Source organism: Pseudorca crassidens, chromosome 1 (genome assembly GCF_039906515.1).
Source record: "Pseudorca crassidens isolate mPseCra1 chromosome 1, mPseCra1.hap1, whole genome shotgun sequence".
Taxonomy (NCBI): domain Eukaryota; kingdom Metazoa; phylum Chordata; class Mammalia; order Artiodactyla; family Delphinidae; genus Pseudorca; species Pseudorca crassidens.
Window position 1 is genome coordinate 153,418,218 of NC_090296.1, and position 12,006 is coordinate 153,430,223.

General features: G+C 43.4%; 1 protein-coding gene across 7 annotated transcripts in view; it reads right to left on the minus strand.

The window, feature by feature from the left end:
* Positions 1 to 11,750, minus strand: part of LARP4B (La ribonucleoprotein 4B) — an 88,713-nt gene extending 76,963 nt beyond the window's left edge. For 4 of the 7 annotated variants that reach the window (XR_010933155.1, XR_010933153.1, XR_010933154.1 and 1 more), the window contains exon 1: positions 10,273 to 10,294. The gene's annotated coding sequence lies outside the window, so the exon portion shown is untranslated. Of the gene's footprint in view, positions 1 to 10,272; positions 10,295 to 10,762; positions 11,054 to 11,701 lie in introns of those variants that run through there. The other 3 variants (XM_067699831.1, XM_067699821.1, XM_067699839.1) reach the window with 3 other exon arrangements.
* Between the last annotated feature and the right edge of the window lie 256 nt (positions 11,751 to 12,006).

Below are 12,006 nucleotides of genomic sequence, written 5' to 3' on the forward strand. Positions count from 1 at the left end.
ACACAGCCAAAAATAAATAAATTAAAAAAAAAAAAAAAAAAGAAAGTAGAGGTCAAAGATCCTTCTGAAAGTATGCTGAAAGTTATGACTCCTTTCACTGGAAAAATGGACATACACTAGAAATGTTAAACACAAACCCAGGAGCTCAAGGATTCCCTCCTCACCCCAAGTCCACCTATGACATCAGGCTGGGCGTGGGATGAGGACAGTAAGAGCAGTGACCCCCACCCAGCAGGTGGTGAGCATATTTAGGGCCTGTCAGCACAGAGCATGTGCTCAAACAAGTGCCAGCAAACAACCAGGCACCGGCTCCAGGGAGCTATGAAACACAGAGATCTCCCACTTTGCCAAAGTTTGCTTGTACGAAAGGCCTATGTTAGTACCCGTTTTTGCTAACCAAGAGACCTGAAGAGAACTTTTGCTTTTGCGAAAATCAAAAATGGCGGCTTGGCAGCTTTCTGCGTTCGTTTTGCAGCAGTTACAGAGGCATCGCTCACTAGAGCAGTGAGAGCAGCCTCGCTGAGCTTCTTCCCCCGCCACACTCAGCATCTCAGCACCCAGCCACCTGGCTGCGAGCTGCGTCTGTGAGCATCTGGGCTTTACCTCCATCTATTCTCTGCCTCCCTTAACAAGATGTGTCCTAAGGTAACTGCTTCTTTGCTTTATACCATTTTGGCTTATGGAAGGTTCCAGAGGAGTGCTCCACTTCCGAATAGGACAGCAGGGACACCCATACTACATTGTACTCAGAAAGTAACAGCCACTGAGTCCAAGCACAGAACCTAATCACGATCCTCAAAGATTAGGTTTGACAATTGAACACGCTTTCATATTTTCCAAAATGACTGTGCAAATCAGTTAATATTAAAATACATCAAATACCCCCTAACATGAAGCATTCCTTACAAAAATGATACCATGTTTGAAAAAAGAATTTATGTTCCACAGTTATAATTCAAAAGCATGTACTACTTTGGATAATCTTTCAGTTTGATATTCCAACATAATACCATCTCCATTTTGTAAGTAACTGGATCACAAGTCCTAGCCCACTTAGGATTACAGTTCAACAGACGATGAAACTAATAACATCACCATAAAAGTTCCAAGCCAACTATGAGGATCAGAATCAGCTCCAATAATTTTGAATTACTGCTCAGCAAGGTAAATGACCTTCTCTCAGACTTCTGTTGTGGGCTACCCCTGACCTAAACAATCATCACTATAAAACAACTATTAAAACTTTTTAACTAAAGCCAGCATTTCTGATGATTAGCTATGCTGTGTTTATTGCTCTCAAATCTATCAGGTTACTGGACCTAAGACACCTTTATGCAAGACACCTATGCTTTCTGAGAATTGGGCACTATTTGCAGTGGACTTGGAAACAAGAAGTTAGGCAAATCCCATTTTCTGCTCTTCTCTCTTGTGTGATATAAGGTACCTGTCTCCAGGCCTCAGTTTCCTAAACAGTAAAACAGATGTTCCTGAACAGTAAAACAGATGTTCCAAAGAACAAATGGGGAAAAAAGCAGCAAGGGCTTTGGGTCACCTGAATTACAAGTCCAATACACTGCGGAGGATGACCTGCGCTCAGGTCTCCGTTTAGGAAAGCTGCAGGCTATGGAGGTGTGAAATCACTGGGCACACGGCAGGAAGGAACACAAATAGACAAGGTCGAACTGAAGGCCTGGAGAGGTGCTCAGAGCTCTGGAGCCCGCCCTCCTCTTCACAGAAAGGTGGTGGGTGTGAACACAGGGGCTGCTGCTTCCAAAGCCTGAAGGCAGAGCCCTGCACCGGGGTGCGGATGTTAAGGTCTAAATGCTTTAGGAAGGAAACCACTGAATTTAAATGAATTTTCCTTAGACTATTTCTCAAAGACGAGTCTGAATATATGATACAGACAAAAGACCTGTTAGCGCCTTCCTAACAGGAAGGATTTTAAATGGATTAAAGCTAATAGGTTAAATTATCTAAAATGGCAAACAAAACCCTTAATTTTCCTGGAGTAAAAACATTAATTCAATGTTTTAAAAAGCACAGTTTAATGGCTGCTTTACAAATCTGCTTTAAAAACATAACAATAAAATGCTGACTTAAAATTCTATAGGATACATAAAACTAACACTTTCACCAATTTCAATTTTTCTTTTGAAATTCCACTGTTAAGGGTATAACTTGAAAAGTATCCTACTGAGTTCTATTAATAGTGGACCGAAGTTATAGTCCTCACTCTGCCACCAGCCAACTAGCTGTATTTCTAATTAATTTTACTACTGTGGGTTTCAGTCTCTGAATCTTTAGAGCTCTAAAACCCTCACACTACAACTGTAATACTACACAATTTTTCTGGCAGTTATTTTCAGAAACTATTATCAAATCTCAGTTAATAAAATAATGTAGACCAAAACTCAAAGTCTCAGAAAATGACTTACTTCAAAGTGTTATTTCATTCACACCAAACATTACATGAATAGTCAAAAAGGATAAAAGGTTTCCCTCTCAGTCTTATAATTCCAGGCAGGTAACAACGGCATTGATAAAAACAAACTACTCGGGCTTCCCTGGTGGCGCAGTGGTTGAGGGTCCGCCTGCCGATGCAGGGGACACGGGTTCGTGTCCCGGTCCGGGAGGATCCCGCATGCCGCAGAGCGGCTGGGCCCGTGAGCCATGGCCGCAGAGCCTGCGCGTCCAGAGCCTGTGCTCCGCAACGGGAGAGGCCGCAGCAGTGAGAGGCCCGCGTACGGCAAAAACAAAAACAAAAAAACCAAACTACTCCATGTAACTGGATTAAGGCTGATTACGTGTATTGTTAATTATTAAACACTTAGTACACTTATTCTTCACCAATTATCAATAAACCTACCTAACCTCACCCCCACGCACCAAACTGTAAATTGGAAGTTAATGATCTAGCTTTCATTTGCCCCACTCAGAATATTACCTAACATAGTAGTCCCTCCCTATCCGTGGTTTGCTTTCCATGCTTTTGGTTACCCAGGGTCAACCATGGTCCAAAAATATCAAGTGGAAAATCCCAGAAATAAACAATTCATAGGTTTTCAATTGCGCGCCATCTGAGTAGCACAGCCCAATCTTGCACTGTCCCACCCGGGACATGACTCAACCCTTTGTGCAGCTCATATCCCGCCCATTAGTCACTCAGCAGCCAGCTGGCTATCAGATCAGCTATCACAGTCTGGCAGTGCTGGAGTTCAAGGGACCCTTATTTTATTTAATAATTGCCCCAAAGTACAAGAGTAGTGATGCTGGCAATTTAGATATGCCAAAGAGAAGCTGTGAAGTGCTTCCTTTAAGTGAAAAGGTAAAAATTCCTGACTTAATAAGGATAAAAATTGTGTGCTAAGGTTAAGATCTATAGTACGAACACTGAAAATTGTGAAGGAAAAAGAAATTCGTGCTAGTTTTTCTGTCGCACCTCAAAGTGCAAAAGTTATAGCCACAGTGTTTGATAAACGATTAGTTAAGATGGAAAAGGCATTAAATTTGTACAATAAGGTACTTTGAGACCACATTCACATAACTCCTATTATGGTATATGGTTATAATTGTCATATCTTATTATTATTGTTAATGTCTTACTGTGCCTAATGTATAAACTTTATCCTAGGTATGTATGTATAGGAAAAAATTATATAGGAGTTATGGCACTATCCGCAGCTTCAGGCATCCACTGTGGGAATGTATCCCCCACAGACAAGAGAGGACCGCTGTAATATGACTTGTGGCCATACAGTGAATTTGGGAAAACACCTGATCTATGGTTTTTTATCTTGAGCTGTAATCTTGCGATTTCACGAAAAACTTATAACTACATTAACAGATTAAAAACCTCCACAATGACAATCAAACACACTCTCAACATTCTAAACTTCAAAGAACAGTATGCTAAGAGTGTCCATGACTGAAAATACTAAAATTTATGGTCATTTTAGGATCCCAAGCCACTCTTTTGTAGGAAAACATTTCACTCTAAACTGAAAGTTTCGCCAGGTCACAGAGACTTTCAAATTCTATCTGTGTGCCTGAATGCTTCTGCAATTTTATTTGGTGATCCTATTTTCTACTTCCGGTCCTTTCATGTTTAGGATTAGCTCTCCTGCACTGAGCCCTGAAAGATAATGATTTCAGCAGAATAAAGGAAAATTTGTCAATGTATACAAAGAAATAGGAAGAGCTCTGAAAAACTAAGGGCCACACACACAGACAGCAAGTACTACGTATGAGCTGCTTTAATCACTGCATCCTTCTGTCCTCACCAGCTGCCCTTCCCCTGCCTAGATATTTAAGGTGTGAAGAAGCAAACACTGCTGACTCATAGTTACTCACTTGTACAATGGTCTGTACTCCAAGGGAAATGGTCTGTACGAAGGGAAACTAGAAATAGCATTCTAGTCTGACACCAAACATCACTGGAGATACAGATATGAATCCAAAAGGAACATGGACCTTACAATAATGCCAGAGAAAGGTTTATCCCAAAAGGTTTCCACACTGAGCTTCTGCACTAAATGACAACCAGCATACCATAAAAGTACAAGCAAAGATCAAATGCTTTTGCCTTCTAAATACCCAGATTTTTAAAAGGCAACTCTCTCCATGGGGACTTCAAGTCTGCTTTTAAAGGCTGCTGTTATTCCCTGACCATGGGAGTTGTGAGAAGCCAGGCAGCAATGGATTACAGTACATACTATATGCAGTGTGCTTATGACTGACTGACACACACACACAGACACACACAGTTGACTCAACAACACAGAACTGTGTGGGTCCACTTATACACAGATTTTTTTCAATAAATATGTACTACAGTACTACACGACCCAAGGTTGGTTGAGTCCACGGGTGTGGGACCACAGATACAGAGAGCCAACTGGAAAGTTCTATTCTTATTTTCAACTGTGCAGAGGACTGGCTCCCCAACCCCTCCGTTGTTCAAGGGTCACCTGTACATGGCAAGGCAGAAATTATACAGATGGTAGAATCTCAACAATGAAATACAGAGACATACGTAATCAACAAACAGAAATAAAAATGTTCAGAAAGTATTAAGTATTTAAAGAAGAGGTTTTAAAGGACTTATTTCCAGAAAAAAATATTTGAAAAGGGAATGTTTAATATATTCAGAAAGAGATAATAATCGAGGCAACTTGTAAATCTATATCCAACTGGTCACTATGTTTTTAATCCCTATATTTTCAAGCTTTGACAATAAAACAAAGCTTTTTGAAATCTGAAAACAAAATGTTCTCATTTTTCAGAGATGTTTCTAAAAAAGGAATCTGTTAATTAGTCTGCCTTAATAAAAGCTGAAATAACAAATATACTTTATACTTTAAACAAGTATACTTTAAACAAGTGACAAATGCTAGCAGGTTTGAGGCCTATTTTTAAAGTATTTTTTAAACACACATGATTATGTGTAAGACAAATGAAAGGGGTTCTAAGCAACCTATTCTTCATTTAGACCAGGGCTTGGACTGTTCCACTGTGACAAACACAAGTGTAAGCAAGAGAGCTTGCCACCCTGGGGCCAAGTAAAACCAGTCTGTATGCATCCATTCCTCCCCTTCGACACAAGTCTCTGTAAAGCAGAAGGATTGCTTAAAAAGGCAATTCTGGTCTTGGAATACTGTTTCAAACCCTCTGACTGCTTCTCACTGTTCTTAGGATAGAAAGCACAATTCTCACCCATGCCAGGAGCTCCAGACCCTGCAGGACCCCGCTGCTGCCTTGCCCACCCCATCCCTGTCGCCAGCCTCTCCGAATCAGTTCCTAGCTCAGAGTTTTTGCACCATTATCCTCTGCCTAGAAGGCTCCCTCCCCTTGCCCAATCCCTCAAGGTCTACATGACAACCTCCCAGCACAACATTATCTGTTTGTCTCCCTGCCTCAGTGGACAGGAAGTTCCAGAGAGGAGGGCAATTTTCTCTTTTGTTCACCATTACAACCCTGGGATTTACTCAATTATTTAGTGCATACTGTTTTCTAAGGTCTGGGTTCATACCAATGAACAGAAGAGACAGAAACCCTCAACTTCATAGGGTTTACATTCAAGTACAAGAAGACACAAGGTACGTAAAATACAGGAATTACATGGCATGTTATAACGTAGTAGTAAGTGCTACAAACAAAAATAAAGCAGGGAAGGGAGATGAGGGATGTCCACCACACACCACACTACAATAAACTCGACTGTCCTAACGGGACTGCTCAAGGAAGCGTGGAGTGGAGAGTCCTAAAGAAGTTTCACGTACAGAGGGTTCAAGATTCCAAAAATGCTGGTCTACTTTACTTTAAATAAAACAATTCACTGTCTTAATTCCTTCTAGACCACAAGCCTTAGAGAAAAGTTCTGGTATCATTCATCTTTGTACTGCTAATGTGTGGTTGATCAAAAATACCCGCTCAAAAAAGGAATGAATGAACTCTCCTCTTTCCTCTCAGTGGCCCTGCTCTGCACCAGGTCATGGAGCAATGATTCTCAAAAGGGAATAAAAAATTGAAAAATCCACTGAAGTTTAAAAATACATTTTCACTATTGTAATTGCTTTGTTTTTGGCTAATATAATTTGTTTTCATTTCAAAGCAAAATAAAGAAGGTAAGAAATATTGTTATCAAAAGGGGCACATTTTTAAAGACTGAGAAAGAATATCATCTAGAGGTCACGTAGTTAAATCACTCCACCTAAAATAGTGTACGTGCTAGATGTAGCTATCAAGTCAGTTAACATTTTGTAAGTAGAATTTTTATGCATTTTCTATTGCATTCTTTTCAAGTAAAAATTTGCATGTTTGTTTATGAAAGCATGCAAATAATTCCTCTAAAACTGAGGTGGGAGGTACCTTATCCCTCTAGTGAAACAAAGTTTCCTCAACATCTGTAGTGCAACACTTGGCCCCGGGCTGGGCAAAGAGATTAGGGACATAAAAGGATCTTGCCCACAAGAAGCTTACATTAATTAATTAGTGCAATGCCTTGGGGTGCTATGGAAACAGAGAAGCACTCAGCATGACATTAAAAATTAAGGCAAGCATTCCTGAAATACCTTTTTAAGGATGGGTTAAGGAGCTAAGTCAAAAAAAAAGAAGAAAAGACCTTCAATTCCAGGCAAAGGAAAGAAAGAGCAAAGACAAGGCCATGGTTTTGGGGAGAGGACTGTGGCCAGAGCAGGCCAACCAAAGGTGGCCCAGCCGGCAAGGAGAAGGCAGAAGTGGCAAGGCCCCTGGGCACTTCTTAGTTAGGCAGGGGACAGTCACTGAGGAGTTTTTACAAAGGGCCTAACAATCAGGATATGCCTTTAAAGCAACCTCTCACTACAGTGTAACAAAAATGGTGTGTGTAAATAAAAGAGCATTTTATTTTTATCACACAAATAAATATCACCCTAATTTATCAATTTTTAAGCCAAAACTTTTGCATATCAGATTTCATAAATAACATTTTCAGTGAAGACTAAGTCTCACCTCAAGGATTATCAAATTTAAGTTAAATAGGAAATGTCCACCATGTTACAGAATGCGCTCTGTGGCCCAGGTCTCACTATAGTAGGGAAGTAGGTCTGACACTAAAGAGGAAACCAGACCATGACAGAAGGCACAAAAGGGGTGGCATCACTCACCTGCAGCCCTTCATGATTACACAGGAACCATGACTGCTTCTCCAAAAAAATGATGAAAAAGTTTATAAAGCACTGAAGGAACAAAAGGTTTGGGGTGGGGGAGGTGAGAAGGAAGGAAACATAAGCTGACTTAATCATTTTGCCTGATCATAAGGAAGACATTTACATGTGGGAAAAATAAAGCGCTAGAACATTAGGGAAAAAAATTTCCATGTTGGAAATATCCTCCTCCTTTCAGTAAGAGAACCTAATGGTTATCTACCTTACAATTCCACATTCTAATAAAGAAATTCATTTTCTAATCAAGATAACTCCAGAAGTAGAGTAGCTCCAAAGATACCAACAAGTGCAACAATTAGGAGCAAAAAGTTCAAACTGAACTAAATTAAAATCAGGTCTGGTGAGTTTAGCCCTCTCAGAAGGCAGTGCCTCCTTTACTAGGTACTCTAAAATTAGCTCTTACAGAAAAAGGAGAACTCTTTACAGGAATAAAGTTTTACAAAGGAGCATAAGCGACCAAACCCTGTAGCAGTGTCTGTTTCTTTTAACAATGCACTTTCCATAAACACAACTTCAGTGCTTGTTTTCTTCTCTCCATTATTAAAAGGTTGAGTCAATGGTCTTATAGGAGGAATTACAAGAATATACATGATTTTCTTGCATTTACCAATCGGGAAAAAAAAATCCTTAAATATGAGAGAACCCTGCAAGAGTACAGCATGTGTTATGAAAGCCTATTTGAAACTTGTGCCTTAAATATTAAGACGAAAACAAATGGAATTTAAAGTAATATAGCTACAGAGCTTTTTGCAATCTCAAGGGACAATCATAAAGAAAACACAAGTTACTAAAATTAGAAGACCTAGGTTATAATCCTAGTTATCACTACAGAAAGTATGAATTCCAGCAGCAGGACACTGAAATTAACAGTGAAAGGAGTTTGTCAGCCACTTGGTTGGTAACATCAACTACAGCTCTATCATTGCAAAAACTTGTAATATTGTTGCAAATCTATGTTAAGTAGTGGGGCTACTTTAAAGCACTGTTTATTGTTATTAACATTAAAAACATGATGTTCCCACCTTGCACTTAAGTATTTTGGAACTGTTTTATGATAGATATATGAAAACTGCTTCATTAAAAACAAGTGATTAAGTAAAATATTTGTTTCCACAGATTTTAAATACGTATTTGTCTAAACATGTGCTTATCTGTGAAAACCATATTAATATCAATAAGTTCTCCAAATCTCAATTTTTTTTAAAGTGCAATTCCTAGGAAACTTAAATAAAATCAAAATCTTCCCTGAACATGTTGCCATTTAATTTTGGCTACTCTTCAACAAAACACGTTAAAATAAATGCCAAGAAACTTCTGTTCTCATATTATCATCCATTTTCTCTCTGGCTCCTACTCAAATATAGTATAAATCCTTTCTCCAACTACACATTCTGTCCTCAGACCTGCTTTCTCTGCCCAGATACATGTGATAAAGAAAAAAAAAATCTGTTAATAAATTTAAACTGACACTCACTAAAAGAATATTGAAAACAGTAATAAGGTAAACACCATTTTCAAAATTCTGAATAAGAATCTGAGTAATAAAAAAAAAGAGCAAAAACAGCCAACATCAATATGTTACAAACAGTCCAATGAGGCTGATGTTATTATAATCCTCCTTTTAGAGATAAAAAAGTGAAGCCCCAGAGGGTAATTTCTAATCAATAAGAAGCCATGTCTCTCTTCACACACCCACTTCTTCATCTTACAAAGGCAACACACATCAACTTTTCAAAATACAGGATGAAATTTATTTCTAACTAAACACAAGTTTCAAAACGAAGTACACAAATCAAACTTATGGTTGAATAATAAACTTGCTAACCTGATGCCTTTCATAAAGTATTCCACCTTAGCAACTCAAGCAAACTTACATCAAGCGATTTCGTAGAGCCTGATTATAAAACTGCCCTTCAGAATATTAAATACAGAGAAAAGTTGACAAGCCACAACCATTTCAACTTCTGTAAATTACCCTGACTGTAAATTAGAGGGAGCCAGGCAGGTGGGGAAGTATGGAAATTGCACACTGCACATATTATCTGACCTCCAAAGAAATGAACGTCACTCTTCCCCACTGTGGTCTTTGCAAACTACAACTCAGAACCTATTTCAAAAGCATTTTAGATACTTAATACAAAATAAGAGACCAGCTAAATGTCATGAGAAAAACTTTAAAAACAAGAAAATAACTTGTATGCTTACAATATTCAAGTTGATATTATCTTTTTCTAAAAACCCTCACACAACCTGATTTCCCTGAAGAGTCCAGGGAACTCTTCCCATTCCTTCAGTTATCCAAAACGTCAAACTTCCACTTAACATTTAGGGCAAGTTACTGAGCAGCCAAAGAGAGGGTCTCAAACGCACAGGATAGCTACCCTACAGATAATCTTCTCAAGTTTCACCTCAGCCTAAATTAAAGACCGTTTTATGTAGAAATGAGGGGGAAGACAAGATGACCTGCACGGAAAGTTGCAATACAAAATTACAGTGAAGTCTGAACAAGTCTTAAGTTTTACGTTCTGATTGGACACGACTGAGAAGCAGGTGGTAAGAGATTCCTGACCTGCCCCTTTCTCGAACACAAGGCGTCTTTAGAATTTTTTCTTAATTCTTCCAGAATCTGCCTCTGCTCAAACCTCTCTGAGGAGAGCGGGACCGTCCCAAGCATACCCGGAGCAACAGGATCCTACTTCCTGGTCCGAGTGACCCGGGCCCTCCCCGCCCGGCCGGCCGCGGTCCCGGGCCCGGGCGGAGGGCAGGGCGAGGCCGCCGCAGTGCGGGCCGGACGGCGGTGCTGCCCGTACCCTACCCCTGCCCCGGCCCCCGAGACCTCGGCCCGGCCCTGGCCGGCCCCAGCCCTGCCCGCCGCCCCGGTCCGCACCCAGACCCCTCTGCCCGCGCCCCGGCCCGGCTACACTCGCTGGGCCCTGCCCGGCCGCGTCCTCCGGGAAGATGGCGGCCCATGACAGGCGGGCGCGGCGCGGGTCCGAGGCGGAGGCCGGGCGCGACGCGTCGGGAGCGGAGCAGAGCAGCCCGCCCGCCGCCGCGCTCACCTGTCAGCACCGCCGCCGCCCGGCCGCCGACCGCCGCAGCCCCGGTGCCCGGCAACCGCGCCACACGCGGACGGGCCGTGAGGGAGGGGCGGAAGCAGGGGCGCGGCCGGCCCGGACGAGCGGCGGGGGTCGGCGCGGCGCGGACTGGCGGCGGGGCGGCGGCAACTCTTTCCCGTTTCGGGCCGAAAAATATCTCAACCTCGCGACTCCAGCACCCCAACGCTCCTTCCCGTTCGCAGGAGAACACACAGCTCCCGCTTCCGGGCCCCGCCGGAAGTCCCGCCCAGCGCGCTCCCGCGCCCGCGCGCCCGCGTACTCACCGCCTGGTCCGCCGACTGGCGCTCGGCGCCCTTACGTCATGACGGCACGGCGCCCTGATTGGCCTCGCGCAGCGCCGGGCCCGCCCCCTCCTCCTGGCCTCTCGGTGCTCGTGCCCCTCCCGGCGACGCCTGTGATTGGTGGGGGCGCGCACGCAGCCCCACCCCGCGCACGCTCTCCGTACCGCCCCCGCCGCGACCTGAGGAGGAGGTGCTGTCGGCTGGGACCGCGACCACTGCCCACTTTAGCCGGGGACCGAGACTCCCGCCCCCGGCCTCATCCCGGGACCCTGACCCCGTCACCCCGGGATCGCGACCCCCGTCCCCCTCGGCCCAAGACCCCGACCCCTCCCTCCCCTCATCCCGGGACCGGACCCTCCCCGAGGCCGTCTGGCCATCCGGGTGGTCGGGTCAGGAGAGCCCCCTGAGCGCGCCCGGGAAAAGGGAGAAGGCGGCGTCGCCTGTCCGTGGAGCGGGTGCCCTGGGCCGCTCGTCGGCCAACTCCGTTCTCCGCGGTTTCAGGGGAAATGCTGAAGACTCGGGATGTCTTCCCAAACCCGAGCATGTGCCACCCACCCGACCCATTCTATGGGGAGGAAAAACAAAAGTAAAGTATGTTCACCGGCTTTAATCTTGCTGCCTGATTTCCTGTGTGCCTGCTCCGCTCGGCTGTTGATTATGTAGACATACATGTGACCTGGAAAGGCTTCTCTGGGTCACTCTGTCCAGCCTTATCCGTGCACCGGTGCTTCTTACCTGTTCCTTCTGCGGGTCCGAACGCCGACAGGATGCGCTCTGGACTTCCGTGTATTGACTGGGAAGATCACATCGGTGCTGGGCGCCTTCTGCTTTGGCATACGTTGTAACATCCTCGCTCTAAAAAACTTGGAAGTTCAATAATGCTATTCATAGCAATGTCTTTAAACA